Source organism: Anser anser, assembly GCF_964211835.1.
Source record: "Anser anser genome assembly, chromosome: 1".
Taxonomy (NCBI): Eukaryota; Metazoa; Chordata; class Aves; order Anseriformes; family Anatidae; genus Anser; species Anser anser.
In genome coordinates this window covers 124,243,127-124,266,706 of record NC_139720.1, presented here as the reverse complement: position 1 = coordinate 124,266,706, position 23,580 = coordinate 124,243,127, and the positions used below count along the sequence as shown (strand labels likewise).

General features: G+C 35.4%; 1 protein-coding gene and 1 long non-coding RNA gene across 6 annotated transcripts in view; one reads left to right on the top strand and one right to left on the bottom strand.

Annotated features, from left to right (window-relative positions):
• Window positions 1-23,580, top strand: part of IL1RAPL1 (interleukin 1 receptor accessory protein like 1) — a 777,496-nt gene that overhangs the window by 391,870 nt on the left and 362,046 nt on the right. The window lies entirely within an intron of this gene.
• Window positions 4,828-17,909, bottom strand: LOC310905354. Its single transcript, XR_014588952.1, has 3 exons — window positions 17,211-17,909; window positions 15,626-15,819; window positions 4,828-12,653 (listed from the first exon to the last, which is right to left on the bottom strand). It is a non-coding gene; the product is annotated as an uncharacterized lncRNA (long non-coding RNA).

Genomic DNA, 23,580 nt, shown 5'->3' with positions numbered 1-23,580 from the left:
TTTTTTTTATGAGCATCCCATTGGCTACTTCTGTGCACACAGAATGGCACAGCATTTCTTAGTCATTATGTTCCCTAGAGAAAAGGAAAAAATAAGCCCCCTAAATCTGCAGTAGATATTTTCTCTTATATGGTGAAAGTGTATTATTGTCTTAACACTCTTTACAGAATTTAATACTTTATCCACTGCTATTTGCAATGAAGAAACCTTTCGGATACTAAAGCTGATGTCTCAACAGCTAGTTAGCTGTTTTTTAGACCCATGTATGAGAAGATTTGTCTTTGAAGAAAATAAGGTGTGCTTCCATTTGCAGACTGGACTTGAAACAAAGAAATCTATTTTCAAATGTGCCCAGAGGAAGTTTATGCAAATAATATTTATTCATACTTATTTATCTATTTATTCTTCCTTATAAAACATTTACACTACTGTTTAAAAGTAATTTCTAATACTGGTTATTCTAGCTCCCAGTTCTTGTGGAATAGAAAGCCTCATTCTAAACACTAAAAATGTTCTTTGCTCTGATTGATTTTAAAAGGTCAAATCACAGAATCACAGAATGGCCAAGGTAGGAAGAGACCTTTGAAGATCATCTATCCAACCCCTCTGCCAAGCAGGATCACCTATAGATAAATATTTAGTTTATGGTTATAGTATGGAAAATTCATTCATTTAGATACAGCCTGTGTGTGAGATTTTTGTGGTTTTAAACAGAAAAGCAGAATATGAAGATTTACAAAGGAAGCTGACAGGTGAGAATTTTGTCTCTATGATTTTGTTATGGATTTTTGATGAAGTGATAGATAGGTCTAGAGTGGACTATACAGGTATTCCTATATGTGAATATATTTAATTGTAAATATATGTTTTGCATCACCAATCTCTTTTTCTCCTGTATGTTAATTTGAAAGTCATAGCCAGGATGCTGAGAAAAGATATGGCAGCATGTTAAGTCATATTAGAAGTTTTTAGTGCCTTTAGAAAGGAATCTAGGGAATGGAAGAATTGTGTACAGGCAAAAATAAGGGTAGAAGATAAATTGCAAAGTAAACTAGATAAGAAAGAACAAATGATCAGGAAAAGAAAGCAAAATACATGAGTTGAATAAAGCCATCAAACTTATTTATTTGGAAAGGATCATTTACAAGTAGGTAACAAAGTATATCTAGGCTACATCTTAAAATCTTAAATCTGACATCTTTCTCTACCTACTAAATATTATTCTTATATAAAAAGAAATAATCATTGAATCCTGTAGGTCCTATAAAAGTTAAATAGAAAAAATATTGTAACATTACCTCTTAGCTTTGGTAACAAGCAAAACTGGGAATCTCGGGAATTGTAGTACATCACTGTATTGTAGTACAGATATTTACTGAGCTGTGTGAGTTCATGGTTTGCAGGGTTAGCACTCTGGCAAAAATACAGGATTTGTAATGGGAGGCTTTGTACTTAGCTGAAGTGGAGACAGCACTATAGGCATTATGTTTTCTGGAAGTCTGAGACTTAAGAAGGGAAGGCAGTTTAGTTTTGACCTTATTTTTTGTGCTGATAAGATGAATTTGAGGCTGAAAAATGCTTTGCCTTTCGAATGAGATTTGAGTACTCAGATTTGCATCAGCAATCCAGTTACAAGTGCACTGATGAGGCACCTCCAAACCTTTTTGAAAATAACCAATCAAATTTCACTTCAAGTCAATGCGTCTTTCAAACTGTAGAAGAAAGATTTAGTGGGGGTATTTTTTGTTATCTTGAAGATGAGAGAGTTCTTGGAGAAATATGAGGGGTGAGTGTGGGGAGATTAACTTTTTATTTTTTTTCTTGGAAATTAAGATCAATTTCCTAGAAGATTACTTACATTGAAGTATTTTTATTTTATCAGTGTTTTTCTGTAATCTTGTGAGCAACAGCTGGTGATAAAGTTCATGATCTAAATGCGTTAAAACCCAACTGCTTTACTGGATGTGAATAGACAATTCAGATCAGAATTAGGAAATGAAGACGCAAGAGGTGCTTAAAATCTACTGCTACACTTTGATATTTATATTGTGTTACTGTCATACCCCAGTTATGAGTAACTGCAGCATGGTACATGTACACAAAGAGATGGTTGTGGCCACATCTTTGAAAGTTCAAAATAGGAGAGCAATGCATTAATTATAAAATACGATAGGACTACAGCCAAGAAGAACCCAGACAGTCTGCTTGTTATGGCAGTTTACAGTGAAGGTAAGCTAATGGTTCTACAGTTGTGAACAATGTTTGCAGACTTCACGGATGGAAAGGAAAGGAAAGGAAAGGAAAGGAAAGGAAAGGAAAGGAAAGGAAAGGAAAGGAAAGGAAAGGAAAGGAAAGGAAAGGAAAGGAAAGGAAAGGAAAGGAAAGGAAAGGAAAGGAAAGGAAAGGAAAGGAAAGGAAAGGAAAGGAAAGGAAAGGAAAGGAAAGGAAAGGAAAGGAAAGGAAAGGAAAGGAAAGGAAAGGAAAGGAAAGGAAAGGAAAGGAAAGGAAAGGAAAGGAAAGGAAAGGAAAGGAAAGGAAAGGAAAGGAAAGGAAAGGAAAGGAAAGGAAAGGAACATATATATAATATATATATATACACATATTTATAATTTGATTGAGAATTACAACAGAACAGACTGCCAGGAGCTGACAGGAAGGTATATCACAGCAGTATTTGGTGAAAGAAAGTATAGAATTGCTGCTGAAGGAAGAAGTACTATTTGGGGCTGAAAGTATGAAGAGGTCAGAGATTACAGAAATATATACTGTGAGAAGCAGAATTTTTTACAACACTGATGCTCTTTTTAATGGAATTTTTAATAGAAGCAAAATCTACTTGTGAAGTAAAGCGATGCTGAACCTGTATGTTCCTTTCTTGTGATAACCTGATTTTTCTAAGTGGTTCAGAATTATCCTCATATCTTATTGTGGTGGTTTTACTCGGGTGGGCAGCTGAACTTCACCACAACTGCTCTCTCACTTTCCCTTCTTAGAAGAAGAGGGGAACAAGAAAGTGTGCTGGAAAGTAAAAACAAACAAACAAACAAGCAGCAACAACAACAATAACAACAACAACAAAAAAACACGTATGGGTTGAGATAAGGATAATTTAATTAAAGAGAAAAGGAAGAGGGAAGGAAAAAATAGCAAGCAAAGACCATGTGGAAGCACAGAGTGAGAAAAGAAAAATTACTTTCTACTTCCCATCAACAAGCAATGTTCGGCCATGTCCCAGGAAGCAAGGCCCCATCCCCTTCCCATTTCACACCTTTGATTGCTGAGTGACACCATATGGTATGGAATATTCCTTTGGTTGGTTTAGGTCAGCTGCCCTGGTGATGTCCCCTCACCATCTCTTGTTTCCCCAGCCTGCCGGCTCTGGGGGGGTTGGAGGGAGTCCTGATGCTGTGTCAGTATTGTGAAGCAATAGATAAAACACTGGTGTGATACCAGTACTGTTCTAGCTACATGTGCAGAGCACAGTACTGTATGGGCTGCTGCAGGGAAATTTATCTCCATCCCAGCCAGACCTAGCACATTTATGTGGGGATAAACTAGTATAATGTTAACACTTTTCCATTCATAATTTCTTCCACCTGAGGACTCAACAAACAGTTGTTAAAACAGTAAAAGCTCTGTTATAATCAGATCTCTTCACGTGTCATTTCACTCACAACTGGCACATAGCGCAGAAGGACATAGCCCTCTATTATTGTGATAGAACAAGAAAATAGCTGTATCAGAACTGAAGCATCAGAAATGCTAACAAATACAGTTAGAGTCTGATCAGGGCATAAAAGCTAACAAGAGAAGCAAAAGCTCAACAAATAGTGATTTTATTGTGATTCTATCATGAGTTACTACATTAGTGTAAGAAACCAAACAGGTTTGCAAAGAGAACTTAATGGAGACCTTTGTAATAAAAACTTGTGAAGGCTGATATCTGAATGGAATAATCCATATCATTTTTAGGCTGTTTTTCCTTCCAAAAGGGATAAGAGATGCTTTTAAAAATAAATATATTTTCAAGCAGTTGCATCTACTCAGAAAATTTCAAATATCAGTTCTTATGTCTGAGGAATCATTGCCTTTTGCATTTGCATTATGTCAAATGATCACAGTAATAGGTAATAACTGATGCAGGTTTTTCCCCATTCTGTGAGGCAAATGCAGAGAGAAGCTGAAATAGTAATGAGTGTGGGTATCTTGATTTATTGTTATTACTGCTCTTATGGGCTTACATGGCACAGTTTGAGTGGATGAATGCATGTTTTTTAGAACACAGATTTCTGAAAGCTTTGCATTCAGAAATAGATCATCTCTGTGAGTAAGAAGGGAGTAATAAGGAGTCTCTTATCCAACTTTAAAATAAAGTTGGAAACTAGTTCTAGGTCAAATTTACCAGCCCTACTGAGTTTGTTGAAGCCTGTAGACTGATTTTGTACATTACAGGAAATTAAGGAGTAAGATAATAAAACATATTTTGCTTCAAAAAATCCATGTTACACAACTTTTCTTTCAGTATTATTCTTTATAGCTGGGCTTTCTTTTCACAGAAACACCATTTTATATTCATTCCATCCTTACTAGAGTAATAGTTTTCATCTATTTACACTAAATAAACAAACAAACAAATAAATAAATTCAGGTCTTATGGAAGGGGATTTAATAGGAAAGCTTTATTCCTGATAATTTGTTACTTGTGTTCTCATCAATAAACAGCATTTCATTTCTGTTTTCGGGTCTTCTTTTTTTTTTTTTTTTTTTTTTAAAGCCTCAGGAGGCTGTTATCAAGTTACAGGTGTCTTCCCATATTATTTGAAATAATAAAAAAATAGTGAGTCAAAAGTAAATAGAATTTTTTAAGTGATCTTGTAACACTGTTCAAAGATGAAAGAAGTATGATAAGTCATGACCATAGTATTACTGCAATGTCTGATAAAGCCCAGAATCTGGCCATGGTCAGCACAGTGCACTTGCTCATAAAGGCACTGTTGCAGGTCACAGGCTTAGATAGCTTTCAAATCACATGGAACAAAATAAAACAAAGCTATGAGAAAAGGATTGTCAACATTTAAAAAAAAAAATAATAAAATTTAAAAAAAAAATGATGAGGGGCAGAATTTGTTAGAGAATGCAGTGTAAACTTGTAGTAGTTGGACTCTACTAAACATCGCCCTTAAGATAATAAGGCCAAAAATACCTTTGATATTCATTTTGCTTACCACCTAACTTCCAATGTTAACATTTTTGTCTCTAACTGAATTTTGAGGTGCTTGATGTTGCACGATTATTTATATAGTCTAACAGCAAGGGATTAATGGAGAATTTTCCTTATACAGAAGTAGTTTTGTAATCACAGAATTCATTGCACAAATACATTCTCCAATAGTCTTGAAAGGTTTTGTTTCACCTTTGATTTTCTTTTTTTTCTTTTTTTCTTTTTTTATATGCAAGTAACTTTATGTAATCAAAATCAGCAAACTAGTGTACCTACCATTAACTGATCTCTTGGCTTTGTGTTTACCTCCTGCTGTGAATGTTATTATAAAGCTTTCAGTTACTTTCTTCCATGAAGAAACCTTTTCTGATTCAGCAGGATCAAGAGATCCTCTGCTTTTCTTCAGGCTTAGGACTGAGTGATACCTGACCTAGATCTTGCAATACTGTGAATTGGCTTGGGAAAAAATCAACATTTGCAAGGGAAAAAGCAAAATAGATTGGTGATAGAAACCTTTGTAACAGATGCAGACAGATTGGTATTACCAGAATAAAAAAGGGGCAGATATATTATTTATTATAACACAGATGAGAGGTTCAAAGGTACATGAAAATCATTATTTTTCTAGCTGTGGTGGTTTAACCCTGGTTGGCAGCTCAACACCACACAGATGTTTGCTCATTCCCCCACAGAGGAATGGGAAAGAGAATGAGAACTGTAGCACTGAGAAAACTTGGGAGTCGAGATAAAGACATTTAATAGATAAAGCAAAAGTTGCACGCACAAGCAAAGCAAAACAAGGAATTCATTCACTTTTTCCCATCAGCAGGCAGGTGCTCAGCCACTTCCATGAAAGCAGGGCTTACCATGAGTAACAGTTTCTTGGGAAGACAAATGTCATCACTATGAATGCATTCCCCTCTCCCTTCCTCCTTCTTTTCCCCAGCTTTTATTGTTCATCATGACATCATACAGTACAGGATACCCCTCTGGCCAGTTTGGGTCAGTTGTCCTGGCTGTGTTCACTCCCAGATTCTTGTGCACCCTAGCCTCCTCGCTGACAGGGCAACACAAGGACCAGAAGAGTCCTTGACTTTGTGAAAGGACTGCTTAAAAACAATTAAAACATTATTGTGTTATCAACACCGTTTTCATCACAAAACTAAAACATAGCATATGAGATACAGTGAAGAAAATACCAGCCAAAAACCAGGACACCAGCCATGTTTGAAGCCCATCTGTGGGCTTCATATATGACAATTCAAGCAATACAGCTGGACCTTCACTGCCTAATAATTCAGCCTCAACACTGAATGGTGTAATTTGAGTGAAAAGGGGAAGAAAACAAAACAAAACAAAATGTAAAGGTGTTAAGACTACTCTTATATGTACATGCATATAAAAAGGACTGTCCTATTTAAAATGATTTGTGGCTTTCCCATGTGTGTAGAAAATGGAATGTAAATTAAATTTTTATCCATTATTACAATGTTTTGTTTTGCTTTATTTTGTTTCCTCTTTAATTTGTATGGCTGTGAAGATGCATAATTACATTTTCTTAAAAATGAATGTTCACATAAGAACTTTCATAGCCACAAATTTTTCTATTAAATAAATACCCATGCACAAGTGGTAAGTTCTGTAACACAGACTATCCTTTAATTTATATTTTCAAGGAGTCACATTTCAATGAGAGAAAGCTTTGTCAGCTGATCATACTTTTTAATGCAACTTACAATTCACTCTTGCAGTCATTCATTTTATTCCAGATTGTATGTTATAATATTATATCAATATTGTAATTGAAAATTATAGTTAAAACAATTATCACCTGAAATGATGCATACAGAACATGTACTTGTTTCTGTACAGATTGCTGCATACTTTCTTAAAGGATAATGAAAACATTATTTTGACTTTGCTTGAAGCTGTATATTGGCAAAAGCTGTAAGACCTATTTCAGTCCATTTGAAAAAATTCTTTGAGCTATCTTATTCCCTAACAGGATGTCTAAGGTCTCTTATCCTCATTTCTGTCTTCTGCTTCACTGTTGAAAACATAAAGTTTATGTTTCTCTTCATTCTTCAGGAATTTATTTATGTCTGGAGACTGACAAGTTAAGCAAGCCAGCCAAGGTTAATGTCAGATCAATAGGTACAGCTAAGGGAACTATGAAGCTTTCCTAATGTGTCCTCAGCCCAAATGAGCATTTCTGATATTGAACATTGCAGTGGTTTTATTCAGATGGGCAAGCTCCACCACAACTGCTCTCTCACTCCCCTTCCTCAAAGGGGAAGAGGGGAAGGGGGAGAAAATACGACACAAAGGGCTGAAGGTTTGAGATAAGGATGATTTAATTAAAGGGAAAAGGAAGAGGGAAAAAAGAAAAGAAAAAAAAAAAAAAAGGCTGCGTGGGAGCACAGAGAGAGAAAAGCAGTTACTCTGTACTTCCCATCAACAAGCGATGTTTGGCCACGTCCTGGGAAGCAGGGCCTCAATACTCGTAGCAGTTGCTCGAGAGGACAGATGCTTCCACAACGAGAGCCCCTCCCTTTCCTTCCCCTTTCTCACCTTTTATTACCGAGTGTGACATCATATGGCATAGAATATCCGTTTGGTTGGTTTAGGTCAGCTGCCCTGGTGATGTCCCCTCACCATCTCTTTCCCACCCCTAGCCTGCTGGCTCTTGGGGGCTGGAGGGAGTCCTGATGCGGTGCCAGTATTATACAGCAATAGACACAACACTGGAGTGATACCAGTGCTGTTCTAGCCACACGTGCAGAGCACAGTACTGTATGGGCTGCTGCAGGGAAGCTTGACTCCATCCCAACCAGGCCCAGCACAAACATGCATCAGGGTCATTTGATGATATCATTACAGTAATTGTTAATCCTAGTCACTGAGAGTCAAGAATGGATAAATCATACCTGGTAAGGGTTCAGTGATCTCTCTTCTCAGATTGAATTTATTCTTTCTTCATTTTCAACTTCACCAGAAAAAAAAAAAAAAAAAAAAAAAAAAAAGTGATCAATAATCAATTTCTGTCTAAAGTTGATCTTTATTATTATTGGAAGTAATAAATGAGTAGCATTGGCTCCAGACTTGATTGGTCTAGTTGTAACTGTTTTGTATCTCCTTAGAATCAGTGCAATGCACATCATGGCAGCATGCTATATCAGTTATCTTTTCCGACATATTAAAAGCAAAGAAAGATTCAAGCAATTAGTGCTGAGAACAGATCTAGAAAACAACAAACAGACCATCGCAATTGCTTGTAAACTCAGCCTTTTACAGCTGTCTGAGAAACGCATTTCCCAGCAAGAGTATCTTATGAAGATTTGCATCCTGTATTGATATTAGTATAAAGGAAGTTAGTGAGAAGCTTTATGCATAATTTAAATGACTTTTGCAGAGAAAATGTAATCAAACTGCTGTATTGAGAGAGAAATATATATACATAGTAGCAAGGAAATATCTACAAAGCTACTTACCTGAAATATCTTTTCCCAGTGGTCTAATTAACTTCATAGTGTGGCACTAAGACTTGATTTTCTTCCCCATCAGAAAACAAAATTTTATACTCTGAATTATGCACTGACCTTGTCTATATCATAAACTCCAAAATAGGGTGACATTTCTGTCATGCATTTCATATAAAACATTTCAAAAGAAGAAATTAATACTATTAAATAAATAGAGGCTATATATACAAAATAGAGGCTTTTAGATAATTTATATTGCATGTTTGGTGATTTTGAAAAAGTGACTAATAATATGTTACATTTCTTGAATGTATATATTTTGAGGGAAAATTCTTCACTGTGAAATGGCTATAAAATCTAAATGTAAAACTAATTTGTTTAATAGATATCTATTTTTACAAAGCAGAGCATCCTCTGCAATTACTTCTCTCAAAATAAAATAAAATAAAATAATAAAAAAGCCTGCCATCTCTATGGAACGTTATATGATTTCCAGCAGAGCCATTTGTTTTTTGGCAGTGTGTGTGACTGAGTGCATAAACAACAACAAAAATTAATATTTCAGAGCTGAGTTTTTCGCTGTATGCAAAATTGGTATTCGAATATTTGAAGACGGATTGAGATACTGGAAAGTTTCACAAGAGGCTCATCAGAGAGCTAACTTGCATCACTGTTGGCAATAGCTACAGCAAAAATTGGTTTGGTGTCCTTCAGGGTACTGGTCAAGTCAAGTACATCCTTATTTGACTTGAAGTCAGGTTGTTTAAAACTAGGCTTCGTAGCTTCCTTGGGATAATGCAAAGCTTAGGCAGGACTAAGAGCAAGGAGCTAAAGTTAAAACCCCTTGGAATCAGTGGCATGACAGGATTTCCAACTCATTTGTACACAGATAACTTTCTCTCAGAGAAAGGGATGGTCCAACTACTTCTACGGGTCAAAAATTAGTTACAAATTAAAAAAAAAAAAAATCAAATTAAATGCTTTAAGCTTGTATATTTTTCCCTTAGAAGCTCTTGAGTCAGAACCATTTGTCTAGGGGATTACAATTATAAGATCACCATGAGAAAACCAAATCATCTTAATCTTTGACTCTTCATGCAAAACAAAGCTCTGTCTGACAATAGTCAGGTGCTTACCAGTTAGCTTCTGAAGTCTTTTTTTTTTTTTTTTTTTTGATGGCTTTGCCTTAGAGTGAAACAAAATCTTGACTGTTAAGTAACTGGAGTTCTTATACAATGTACATGAAATTCACAACCTGAAATTATTCTTTTGAGTAAGGACCACTGTCTTTCTCTTAAAAATGCTGCATACCTGTTATCTTGCAAATATTTAGATTAGGCTATTGCGCATTCTGCTAGTAATTTTGACCCTGACACACTGTAAGAATATCTAAGATAAATAAAATTAATTTTATGTCAAAATAAAAATGTAAAAGTCAGTGGTATTTTGTTTGTTTGTTTTATTGGTTGGTTGGTTTTTGTTTGGTTTGGGGCTTTAAAATTTGTATACAAGATATTGCAAAATTAGAATAAATTTGTTGCAGGCCATGCTAACCAAACAGTAAATTGCTATTATGAAAACTTTATTATGTATGCATGCATAGTGGCCAGAGAGAAACTTGCTGGGGTTCTGTACAGACATGTAGCTACCTTAGAACACTCCTGATCCAAGAGAGGAATGGGTAATTGGGGAAGGCAAAATAAAATACACAAATCTTATTAATTTTATTAAAAGCTGCCTATTTTGACCCTCTTTTCCTTAACTTAAGGAATTTCATGAATTCTGTTTTACAGTAAAGAAGTTTTGGGAATATTCAGGGAATTAATATAGGACTTCTCAGGTCTGACATGATTTTCTGCTTTTCATAACCAACCTAGAACAAGGCTAGAGTAAAAACTGCAGTCAGGGCTGGCCAAGACCTGGTGCAAATTAAGGAGGTATTGTCAGGAGGTAATAACACGGCCTAGGCACAGCTGAAAGATTCAGCATGTGGCCTTAGAGAAACAAAGTCAATAATGAGGTTTAAACACTATGGTATACTCATGAAAAATGAATACATTTGTGGTATTAAGGTGATGTGCGTACATTAAGGCTCCTAGGAAAAATATTTAATGGGGAATTATTTTCAAATTTGCATCTGTAAATTGATTAATATGTACTTATCTTTTGAAGAGTTGCTACATCATTAAGAATCTAATTTTAATCACCAAAGGATGCAATGAGAGAATTTCAATCCTGCTTTAAGTGCACATCTCAGTATAGCACTAACTATAGTGGTGCTACTGCTACTTCTGTAATATAGCTGACAAAAGATGCCGGATGAATTGGATGAATAAAGCATTTGAAAGTCAGTAAGGTTTTTTGGTTTGTTTGTTTGTTTGTTTCCCCTCTTTTTTTGACCATGTTTGCTTAGACTTTATGAAAATCCTGTGGAATTTTCATGATTAAAACTACCATGAGAAAGTGAGTAACAGTGTAAATGTAATAGGAGGAAGAAAAATACTGAAACAATGTAGTTGTCTGTAAAGCAGGTACTTATATAATCATAATCCAGGACATAAAACCAATCTAGGTATGTGAAAGAACATGGGAAAAAAAAAATAAAAAAAATAAAAAAGCTTATATACAAGTAGGTGAAAAGCCTATATACAAGCAAGGAAAGCTTCTGTTTCCTATTTCACGATCTTCGATATTTTATTATTATTTTAATTTCTGAATTTTAGACCTGTTTTTTGTTGTTTGCTTGGTTTTGTTTTGTTTTGTTTTTCTCTTTGTTTTTCTGGCACAATTTTTTTCTTGTGCCTTTTAAAACAAGGGAAAGAGGAGTCCTTTGAAATTACACAGAAAAAAAATAGAAAAACTCTGCTAGCTTTAGTGTTTGTTGTTGCCAGATTAGAAATATTCTTGATTCTCTTTAAGCTCTGACATACATATATATACTTGCACTTAGATTTATACTTGAACTTACACTTACAGTTATATAAACACAATAAATATATATGGCAGAAAATTTAATGATAAAAAATTCTGACATCCACCTGCAAATTTAATGTGTTTGAAATTTTAAAGTGTATTAGTTTTTTCAGAGAATTCCTTTTCTTCCTAATCATAACTGCAATAAATATGTGGGTAAATCTCTAGTCTAAACTTTCCTGAATATTTCATTACATTAAACTTAGAGGTGAAAGAAGAGCTCTATTATGAAAGTATAGGCAACTCATGCTGATATAACAGGTTTTATTGCCACAACAGAAAATGGTTCTAAGGTAGGGAGTAATTCCTCTGTGTGTTTTCTGACTAAAAAAGTATTGATATTTTTTAAGGCATTGAAATACTGCTGCATAATGCTGGCTCTTTGCTGCATAATGCTGGCTAAGTCATGCCAATTCTGGCAAGAGCTTCAAAGAATGGATTCCTCATCAACAGAAGAGAAGGCATCCTGAATTGATCTAAGAGTTTCAGCAACCCAAAAACACAGTAGAGGAAGACCACCTTATGCCCTACCAAATTTAAATTGCGGAGACGTTTCGTGAATATATTCTTCATGTTCCTATGCTTAACAGCATCAAATCTGCTTCCCAGCTTCTCACTTGCTTGAAATGGTAAAAAAGGAGGGTAGAAAACCAGGAAAGATAAAGAAGCTGAGAGAATCTGCTGGGTGATGGTTTTGTAGATATTTGACATCTGAATAACCCTGAGCAAATGGAAGGTCTTCGTAACTTTAGCTATTCAAAATATTTAAAATAAGCTTTTTTTTTTTTTTTTGTAAATATTTTGAGAGCAAAGTTTTAATATCTAGAGAAGACCTGCCAAGACTATGTAAGTTAGTATAATGTAGCACTGACTGACCATCACTGAAGCATCCGTCTCTTCTTCCTCTTCCTCTTCCTAGTCAGGTTCACGTCCTACTGGCAGCCTCAAAAAGCTCTTAAAGAAGAGGTAAAAGCATGCTGCAAGTATTAATAAAATATATAAATAACTCAGAAGAGAACACAATAAGGGAAAATACACATTCTATTGAATTAAAAAACATTTGGAGAGGAAAATAGAAATGAAGACTATGGATTTGTATATGTCCTGAACAATAACTACCATCATAGTAAATTTATAGTGGGAGTAGACTTTTTTCATATATGACTATCAACGTTGCATAGTGCGTGATTTGATATCTAAAATGCCTTTTTAGGAAGTGTTGGAAAGAAGTGAAGATCAGAACTTTTTCAAGAAATAGATATTTCAGAAATTTGCTTCATTGCATTTATAGATCAAGTCTTATGGCTTTTAAACATTAATTCATCTGTTTTTTATAAATACTGTCGTAATATGCTCTGACAATTTGGACAGTACTTGATCTGATGCCTGGGAGATGGAAAATGGCATTATACACTGACTTGTTACACAGTAGTATCTTTTTCATCAATTTATCTTTACTTTTTTTCATCAATACAAGCACTGCATTATACTTATACTGAACATGTAAGAAATGATGAACTGATCTAGATATCAAAGTGAAGATTCAGTTCAAAATTGTATAGATCTTTAAAAGACTGGAAATTTTCCTAGTGCTCAAATCCCATTTCTGATTTTCACAATGGGAAGCAGGTAACTGCCTGTACCACTTTATTCACAGATATCTTTGGAGCTAAAGGGCTCATCCAACCTCCAGATTATACTGTCTTCACTGGAGAAATGGAATTTTATGGATTCTGAATTCACGTGACCTAATGACCCTTGTAAGATTGTAAGTCAGTGAGATACAATGAGGTAGCTTATATGTTGTATGTGATTTGTTGCTTTCATCAGTCTCCAGTTTCTCTTCTAATTTACTGAATCTCTATAATATTTTTTCTTATTTATGGATACTAGAATTAGTAGTTAACAACCCATTTCCCTAACTAATTGTTGTGATTTAACCTTGGCAGGCAGCTAAGTACCACATAGCCTTTTGCTCACTCTCCTCAGGTGGGATAGAGGAGAGAATTGTAAAGGTAAAAGTGAAAGAACTCATGGATTGAAATAAAGGAGTTTACTAGGTAAAGCAAAAGTCATGTGTGCAAGCAAAGCAAAACAAGGAATTCATTTGCTGTTTCCCATCAGCAGGCAGGTGCTCAGCCACTTCCACGAAAGCAAGGCTCATCACGCACAACAGTTTCTTGGGAAGACAAACGTCATCACTATGAATATATTCCCCTCCCCATTCCTCCTTATTTCCACCAGATTTTTTTTGCTGACCATGATACCATATGGTATGGGATATCCCTTTGGCCACTTTGGGTCAGCTGTCCCGTCTGTGTCCCCTCCCAGATTTTTGTGCTCCCCCAGCGTCCTTGCTGGCAGGGCAGCATAAGAAGCAGAAAAATTCTGGGCTCTGTGCAAGCACTGCTCTGCAACAACTAAAACATTGGTCTGTTATCACCACTATTTTAATCAAAAATACAAAACACAGCATTGTGTGAGCCTCTATGAAGAAAATAACTCTATCTCAGCCAAAACTATGACGCTAGTCGTATTACATTGATCTATGTACAGGCTGTGAAGCATAAACTTTTCCTACAGCTGAAAGAGGCAAAACAATCAGGCTGTATTTCAAAAACTTATAGAGTTTATAGAAATCACACATTTGTTGTGTTGCAGTGTTGCAGTCTTTATGTCATTGAGACTATTGTTTTTATTTTATTTTATTTTTAATAAATTCAACTCTTTCATTAATTGTTTCCAAAAATAAAATAAAAAATCCATTATCTTTGCAAGCTTCATGACTGTATCATTATCCAAAAGGTTTAGTGAAGTGAAATAACAGATGTATTTAAAGCGGCATCTCTTGCCTTTGTTTGAATGCATCTATTCAGGTAACACTGTTTAGCAGTGATAGCTTGGCTGTGGTCCAGCAGTTTAATTAGCACTTGTTTACCTAATCTCTTATAGCAGATAATATTATTACTGAATTCAGGGATTCTGAAATCCCGTATCTGACTTAATAATGAAAATCACTACATTTTCACATTGTATTTGTCTTGGCAAGAACACCTGCTAGAACACATCTATTTTTCACAAGCTAGGAAACATGAAGTTCAGAGTTGCAATCCCTGAGTTGTTCACTCTTCAGAAAAAAACAGAACTGAGCAAGAATTAAAATTGAATGAAAACTGGAGTGGGAGTTGAAGAGAAGGACAAAGTGTACAACAGAGCAACATTTTCTAGACAGATGTTAATTTGTTTTTTACTGGGTGAAACAGATCTGCTCTTACATATCTGTGTGTGAATTTTGAAATGTTTTTGAGCAGAATATCTATGGAGCACTGAAAGTTGACTCCAGTGCCTGGGTTGGTTCAGTTGCCTGATTTCTTCACACAGGCTGGCTAACTTGACTCTTGCTTGGTAACTGCTGAGAAATGACTTTTAAAGAATCATACTCACAAAAGAGAATTGTTTAATTTTTTTTTTGTGTGTGTGAAAGGAGAGGAAACAAACAGTGTTCTCAGAAGCAATGCCACTTTTTCCAATCCTTTTCCACTTTTTTTTTTTTTTTTTTTTTTGTCTGTCCCTATTCAATCATCCTCTGGGCAGCAGTGTAGGATGAGGAAGTATATGGTTAGTGATTATGCCTTGGCCACAAAATTTGAAAAAACAAAAAACTATGATATAGGATATATTTTCATCGGGAAACACTGTATTTCCCTGTCTTTTTAACAAAAAGAAAAGGTCAGCTTGCTCATGATATGGTCCTCAGAATCTCTCTAAAAGATGTTGAATTTTATCCTATAGGTGTGAATATGATGGAAATAAAATATGAAAATTTACTTCCACGGATTTCAAAATAACTCCATTAGAGAGGTGTTAATGGACAGCCAAACAGAGTACCAAGAACAAATACTAGACCTAATTAAAGAAAATGTACTTTTTGCACTCAGCTGAAACTTGCCTGTGTACAAAATTAGATACAAAAGAAAGGGAGAGATGCCCAGAAGACATCCATGCCAAATTCCATGAACTGGGAGTGCAGCACGTGGGCATGATGGAGGTCAGGATCGTGGAAAAGTTCAGGCTCGAAACTCCAGATGCAACACTTTTCACATTTGTAAAATGGAACTTGTTTACATTTTCTTTTGCTGTGTTCTTAAACAAATAAAACAACACAAAATAAACAAAACAAAAAACAACACAGGGCTTAAGGAAACACATTAGAATAAGGGAAGGGGAAAAGAGAAATGGGCAATAGTTAAATGCAAAGAGCAAAATTTCTTGAGGGAGCTGCATGTGTGCAAATCACTTTTCCATCCATCTAGTAAGCTGGATGTATCAACATCTTGCAAATAAATTATATTTATAAAACACTTGAATTTTGCATTTAAATCTCAATACATTTCATTTTAAACAAATAACAATGCAGAATCTCACATGAGGTAAAATGAAAGCTGTGGATTTTCCACCAAGAAGAGAAAAACATGTTTATGTGTTCTGATATACAAGTGCTGATGCTCCTCTTAGAAACTGTAGTGGTTCTTATCTGTAGCTACGCAGCAAAACTTTCCTTTGCATTTTCCTACCCTTGTAGTGGGAACCATCAAAATTCATAGTCTAGCATCACTGGATAAATTGGCAATGAGCTTGGTTTTACTTATTCTGTTGTGCTGCAATTTGTCTTTGTTCATTAGCTGCTTTGCAGGCAGATGATCTCTCCCTGCAGTCAAGGTACACAAGGTAGCAAGGGCAGGTGCTGCTGTTAGCATCCTGAGGTGAGGTCTCTTCTCCCAGGATTCAGTGCTCACAGGCTCCACATGCACACATGGACAATTTCATCACCACTTAATATGAAGTGCTTAATTTTCACTCTCCAGGTTGCACCTTTAATAGATTCTCTTTCTCCATTGAGTAGATAGGAAAACAAGTTTCTGTTAGGTACACAAACTAAATATCTAAAGTAGATAGTCTCAGTAGTCCTGGTAGCATTCATTTTCCATATGTTTTATAATATATGAACTGAGTTATTCTTAAGAGGAATTGGAAAATGAAGGAAATATACTGCTTACAACATGTTGTTTTCTCTCTCTAATGAGTATATCTCTTCATTCTTTCAAATTGCTGTATTGGATTCTACTGCTTTTGTGTGCGTATTTTTGCGATAGCTATAAAATATCAGTGAAATATCATAATGACTAAACTGAGAATGAAGATTGTATAATTGTTTGTTCTCTTGAAGTGATCTCAAAGTCTGCCAAGCAGCTTATCAAGGTTTAGTTGTGAATCTCAGGTTGTGAAACGGTTCAGTTTGGAATACAAGGGAAACATTAAGCAAAGGAAACATAATAACATTAAAAATTATTTTTTTATGGACTGTATGGTCTCCAGAATAAATTCATATTGTTTTAATTAAACTGCAGAAATTCTTAAAGGAAATAACAGTATATACTCTGATGCCACCATGTTTGAGGAAAACAAAATGATTTCTTTAAGCATTTATTAAAGTTAGTAAAGTTGTATTTTTCTCACGAAAAAGGTAGACTCACCTCATATAAACCAACTTGTAGCATTAGTAGCTAAAGCAATTATTTTCAGAGCTGCTGTTCTGTAATTTCTTCTTTAAAGTACACTTGTTCCAAGACTCTTAATGTATGTTCCTAAGATAAAACATGGTTTTGTTATTATAATTTTATGTTACAAATATGCTACTTGGTACTATTAGAAATACCCCACCAGTTGAAAGGGGAATGTTCCCTATTCTACCGTGATCAAGACACATGTTGACAAATCACATTATATTTTCCTCCTTCCATATTTCAGATAAGCATAAGAGATGACTGTAAGACAGTTATAGGGCTTTCCCAAACTGCTAGTCACAGCTAAGAGAAAGTAAATGAGGTACACTTGCACAGATATATGACATTTATATGTATAAGACATATATATATCTTATATATATGGCATGTACTTGAAAACAGATGTAAACTGACCACAGATAAATGTAAGGTAGAAATTATATTTAGACTATGAAATAGTCCAAATAATAGTTATTATTGGAAAATTTCCAAACCAAACTCTTTCAAAACCGAAATTTCTAAACCAAATAGTTAAGAACAGTTTCAAAACACTAAAGGAAGAAGATGCTGAAGAAAATTCCAGCAGGAGTTTCAGAACAAAGGTTTTAAGTGGCATTTAATAAGAATCTCTATTACCTCTGCTGCTTGAGCTGATAGACAACTAGAACCAGTAACCCAGAACACCCAGCCAAATCCTGCTATTAAGAACAATATGCTATTTTAATAAGAAAGAGAAAAAGGTTGGAGTTTTTATTCTTTTAAAGGCTTTATCCTGTAAACATAAAATGCAATAGTATTTTGCAGTAGTTTTATTTTCTGGTAGAAATTAACAGATTTTATTTTTGTTTGTGTATACTGCATTTTACTTTAATTTAGTATTCATGTAGATACTGCATATTTTGATATGAAATATAATTTTCATTAACATCCAGTATGTCTACATGTTCATTTTTGTGAAATGGTTCTTATGATGTCAGGAAGTATCAGCTAAAAGACAGAAATATGCATTTATATGCAGATTAAATTTAAAAAATCTTTTTCTTTCTTTCTTTCCTTCTTTCCTTCTTTCCTTCTTTCCTTCTTTCCTTCTTTCCTTTCTTTCTTTCTTTCTTTCTTTCTTTCTTTCTTTCTTTCTTTCTTTCTTTCTTTCTTTCTTTCTTTTCTCTCTTTCTTTCTTTCTTTCTTTCTTTCTTTCTTTCTTTCTTTCTTTCTTTCTTTCTCTTTTTTCCCTCCCTCCCTCCTTCCCTCCCTCCCTCCCTTCCTTCCTTCCTTCCCTCCTTCCTTCCTTCCCTCCTTCTCTCCTTTCTTCCTTCCCTCCCTCCCTCCCTCCTTCCTTCCCTCCCTCCCTCCTTCCTTCCTTCCTTCCTTCCTTCCTTCCTTCCTTCCTTCCTTCCTTCTTTTCTTCCCTCCTTCTCTCCTTCCTTCTCTCCCTCCCTCCTTCCTTCCTTCCTTCTCTCCTTCCTTCCCTCCCTCCCTGCTTCCTTTATCTATTTCCTCATAAAGATATTTACTTGTGTGATAATAATGCTAATGACTTGTGTGATAATAGTCCCAATGACCTTTTTAATTGAACACAACATTTTTTTAACTTTGTAGTGTTATATAGGATATCTTGGGGAAGGGGAATAAATGTAAGAATGGCTTAAAAAAGAAAACGGAGAGTTCAAAGATTAAGTCGAAAACCTTTTGCTTGAATTAATTTTCTTGTCAAGCTGAGAATTTCAAATATGCCTTGAAAATATTTCAAAGAACAACAGAAAAATATTTCTAAAGACCTTTTTGCCAAAGTGAAACTCCTTTCTGTCATGAGCATATCTGGCACTCATTACTTTGTTCTCTTCTGACTGTTTTACTACACCTGGTTGCAGTGGACTCCTCTCTCTTAATACATATGTCAGCTATCTGGGCTATAATTCATCTGTTGTGCTGATCCACCCCAGCAATACCAGAAGAGACAAAATGTAAGACAGCAGAGGAAGGATGTATACCTGACATCTCTGCAATGGATTAGATGCAAAATTTGAATATCCTCTTTCCCACTAATCAGTAATGGCACTCCAATACAATCTGGTCAGTCCAATTATAAAAACAAGGGTAAGTGCTGAGAGGGAAGGGAAGTACAACTTCTTCAGTGGTTGACTGTTTTAATGTGCAGCCTATTTGCAGGTAGCTGCATAGAGGTTCCTGACTCAGTGTCAAGCCAGGGAAGAATAACATCTTCACAGAGGAGAAGCTTTCCCATAAAAGCAGGAATTCATACTGCATAAGATGATTCCAGGGGCTAGTAGAAAAATTTTGTGAAGAAGGGCTCATTCTTAAATCTGGATTTGTTATGAACAACACAATATTTGACTACTTTATCATAAATTAAAAAAAAAATCAAGTCTACTGTTTTATTTCAACATCGATGTTTTACATTAAATTCTATGTTGTTGTGCAGTATTATGAACACAAAATAAAATAATTGTAAAATAAAAAGTGAAAATATATTTTCTTAGTTATTTTCTTTTCCAAATATCTTTCAACAAGGAATTTTGATTAAAATTGATCAATTTTCAATAGGCAACCTTATTTCAGTGAATAAAACAGATAATTTTACTGAACCTTCTGCAGTTATCTCTTCAAAAAGTTAAAGATACAAGATAATCATAGTGATAGGGTGAGATGTTGAATAATACAAAAAATAAAGGTTGCTAATTCCTACTTTTGCACAGTGGTTATAATGAATAAATGGAGAAAAATAAAATGTTCTTGGAATTGTGAACATTCTAAAATGTGACTATAGACATGCATTTATACTAAAAGTTTAAACTGTATGATTTTTATGATTTCGAGAAGAAAAATAGCAGACATCTAGGAGGTGAGAGAGAAAAGCAGAAGGGATCAGTTTAACAGTTTTTTTTTGTTTGTTTGTTTTCTCTGAAAGATAGTGTTTTCCAGAAAAAGGGGAAAAAAAAATATGCTCTGAAGATACATTGTGCTAACTCTGGAAAATAAATTCAATCAATGATTTTTGAAATGGGAGGATTTTAGTCCCACTTTCAATGTGAATCTCAATATGGCTTTAACCATGGAGTTAGTAGAGTTAGTAATAACAGTTTTATAATAATAAAGTCATATCATCTAGAGTACAGCTACAGTCATGTAAAATGTTCCAAATTATGAGTTGCATTTTAATTGTGATCATACAATTCCTACAAATAAAAACAGCCTTTCTTTCTTTCTTCTATCACCATTTATAACATCACCTTTGAGGAAACAGAAATCAAGGCTCTTAAGAATTAAGGCTGTGAGAATCTTGGGATTAATACTTATATGCCTCATTCAATTCATTTGCTCTATTTTATGTATGAAATAATATACCATATGCAGTTAGGCTTAATCCAGTCAAAGTTTCATTCACACTACAATGGAACATGTTTTGGTTTTGCATTAGTTTTTGTTTTGTTTCTGTTTTCCTTGCTACACTTCTTAGTTTGAGACACATTAAATAACTGAGTTGCAATTGCCATTTCAGAAGGCAAATAACCTTACCTTAGTTTTTCTTTCTTAGATATCTGTCTTGCTGTTTCTATAAATACTGTGAATTACTATTATTTTCTAAATAATAAATTAAAATAATCCTTTAATGAAAAAAAGGGGGGGGGGGGGGGGCTTAAATTCAACAGTTAGCTGAAATAAAAGAGATTCCTAACAAAATCTTCCACACTAGTGTTAATGTTAATCATATTAATCAGGTCTTTTCAGTAAACCTATAATCTTACTTGATGCTAGTGGAAGAGTTTGTTTGCTATGGTTCAGACACAAACAAAAGGTTTTACTTAGGTATGTCTTTTGCCATTACAGCTCAAGCCCTAAAGAAAGTGGTAATTAAACTGCTGATGACCCATATAGGAGCTAAGCTTACTTACAGACTGCAAAGCAGCAGTGTAGAAAACATTGCTCAGCTGGAGATGATTTTACTACCAAAGACAAGTTTCCCTTGATATTAAGAAGACTGTATTGAGAAGAAGCACAATTAATATTATTTCTTACTCAGTTTACAAATCCAAATATACAATAAGTTTCAAATTGGAGACATATGACTCCTCTTACTGTTTGGCATTGCCAAAAAATTCCATGTGAACAGCCATGCTGAGCTACTGGAGCAGTGCTCTATAACTCTAAAATGACACAATTAATGGAACTATTCACAAAACCCTGAAGGATGTGTGTGAAAAAAAGAAAAATCAATGAGGGGTTGATGTAACATCTTTAAATGCTTTCAGAGACTGAATTACTCTCTAAAAGACAAGCAGAAATTGTACTTCACTTTAAGATAACTACACTGACAGTTGTGAGCTTTGCAGCTCTCCAGACTTGAAGCTGCATAGTCTCATTTGCAGTTACTCCAGGCCTGAAGGAGAAAACTTAACAGTCTGTGCCCTGCATTGTGCTAATATGGGTCTGATTTATGTCCAGTCAGCTCAGGACAGGCTAAATTGAGGCAATCTTACCTTGCTATATAAATATATACATGATGCTTCTTCACTCAGAATGGGTGTAAATATTTATACAGGGAAAAAAAAAATCAATCAAATAAAAATATGTGTATATTTACATATATATATATATATATTTTTCTGGCAACTTAGGTTGAGTTCTGGCAGAGTACAGCTTTCCTACTGTACCCCTATTTCAGACAGTTAACCTGGTTGTTAAACACTCATTGAAGCAACTGGAATGTCCCAGCTATTTTCACTCAAAGGCATGGAAATTGAGAGAAGTCCAGACAACATAAATACCGAGACAATCCCAAGCACAAATACAGACTGGGAAGAGAATTGATTGAAAGCAGACCTGATGAGAGGGACCTGGGTTGTCAGTGGATGAGAAGCCCAACATGAGCCAGCAATGTGTCCTTGCAGCCCAGAAGGCCAACCTGGGCTGCATCAAAAGAAGTGTGGCCAGCAAGTCAAGGGAGGTGATTCTCCCCCTCTGCTCTGCTCTTGTGAGAGACTCCACATGCACTCCACGTGGAGTACTCCACATGGAGTACTGTGTTCTGCTCAGGGGCGCCCAGCATAGGAAGGACCTATTAGAATGAGTCCAGAGGAGGGCCACGAGGATGATTCAAGGGGCTGGAGCACCTCTCCTATGAAGACGGGTTGAGGTAGTTGGGGTTGTTCAGCCTGGAGAAGAGAAGGCTCCAGGGAGACCTCATTGCAGCCTTCCAGTACCTAAAGGGGGCCTACAAAAAAGCTGGGGAGGGACACTTTGTCACGGGGTGTAGTGATAGGACAAGGAATAATGTTTTAAAATAAAAAAAGATATTCAGAAAAAAAAAATACTTAAGACTGTGGTTAGGCACTGGAACGGATTGCCAAGAGAAGTTGTGGATGCCCCATCCCTGGAAGTGGTTAAGGCCAGGCTGGATGGGGTTGCTGGATGAGCAACCTGGTCTAGTGGGAAGTGTCCCTGCCAATGGCAGGGGTGTTGGAATTAGATGATCTTTAAGGTCCCTTTCAACCCAAACCATTCTGTGATTCTATGATTACCACCAAAAATCTTACACTGAGGGGAAATTTCCTCCCCATATTTGTAAAGAAGGAAATTCAGAAGTGAATGTTAACTATATAACTATATATATATATAGTTATATATATTTGTCTGCCTTCTTCTCCGTCTTTTAGGATTGTCCACTCTTGTTTCTTTATAATGCCTGTAATAAACCCCTTTTTTCTACTGCTTCCCGCACTTCAATTTTGTTCCCTTTACTCTGGGAGAATAAAGAGGGAAGTGGTTTCCTTTTTCTAACAGAAAAAGCCCCTACTCATTTTTTTCCTCTCAGTCTGGATATACAAGCACACATTCATCTTTGCCTGTACAGATGATGGGGCCTATGTATATTTGTCTACTTTAGTCACGACTCCTCTCCTTCGTCATAAATCTGAGCCTACGTTCATATGTTTCACATGTTGTCTATGGTATTAGTAGCAGGCTGTGACACCACTGACTCTCAGGTTGCACAGCTCCAGTCTGCACTCATATTTCAGTCTCATCAGTATTCCTTACATCGTGCAGCAAAATTGATCATTAATAATTTAAGTGTGTATATAAGTGTGTATATATGTGCGCAGGAGAACACAGAGGATGAAAAGAATGTGAGTTAGTTACTAGATTGAATAATCCCAGAAGAAATTTTAAATAACTACAGATCAAAATCTATTTCAGCTCTGTGACCTTATCTTGAAAAATATACCAGCTTTTTCTTTACCTCGGTGCATTTGAGGTAGCAAAAAGGCTGTACAGAGATCAAACAGAGTGAAGCATCACTCAATAAAAGTAACCCTCAGTGGAC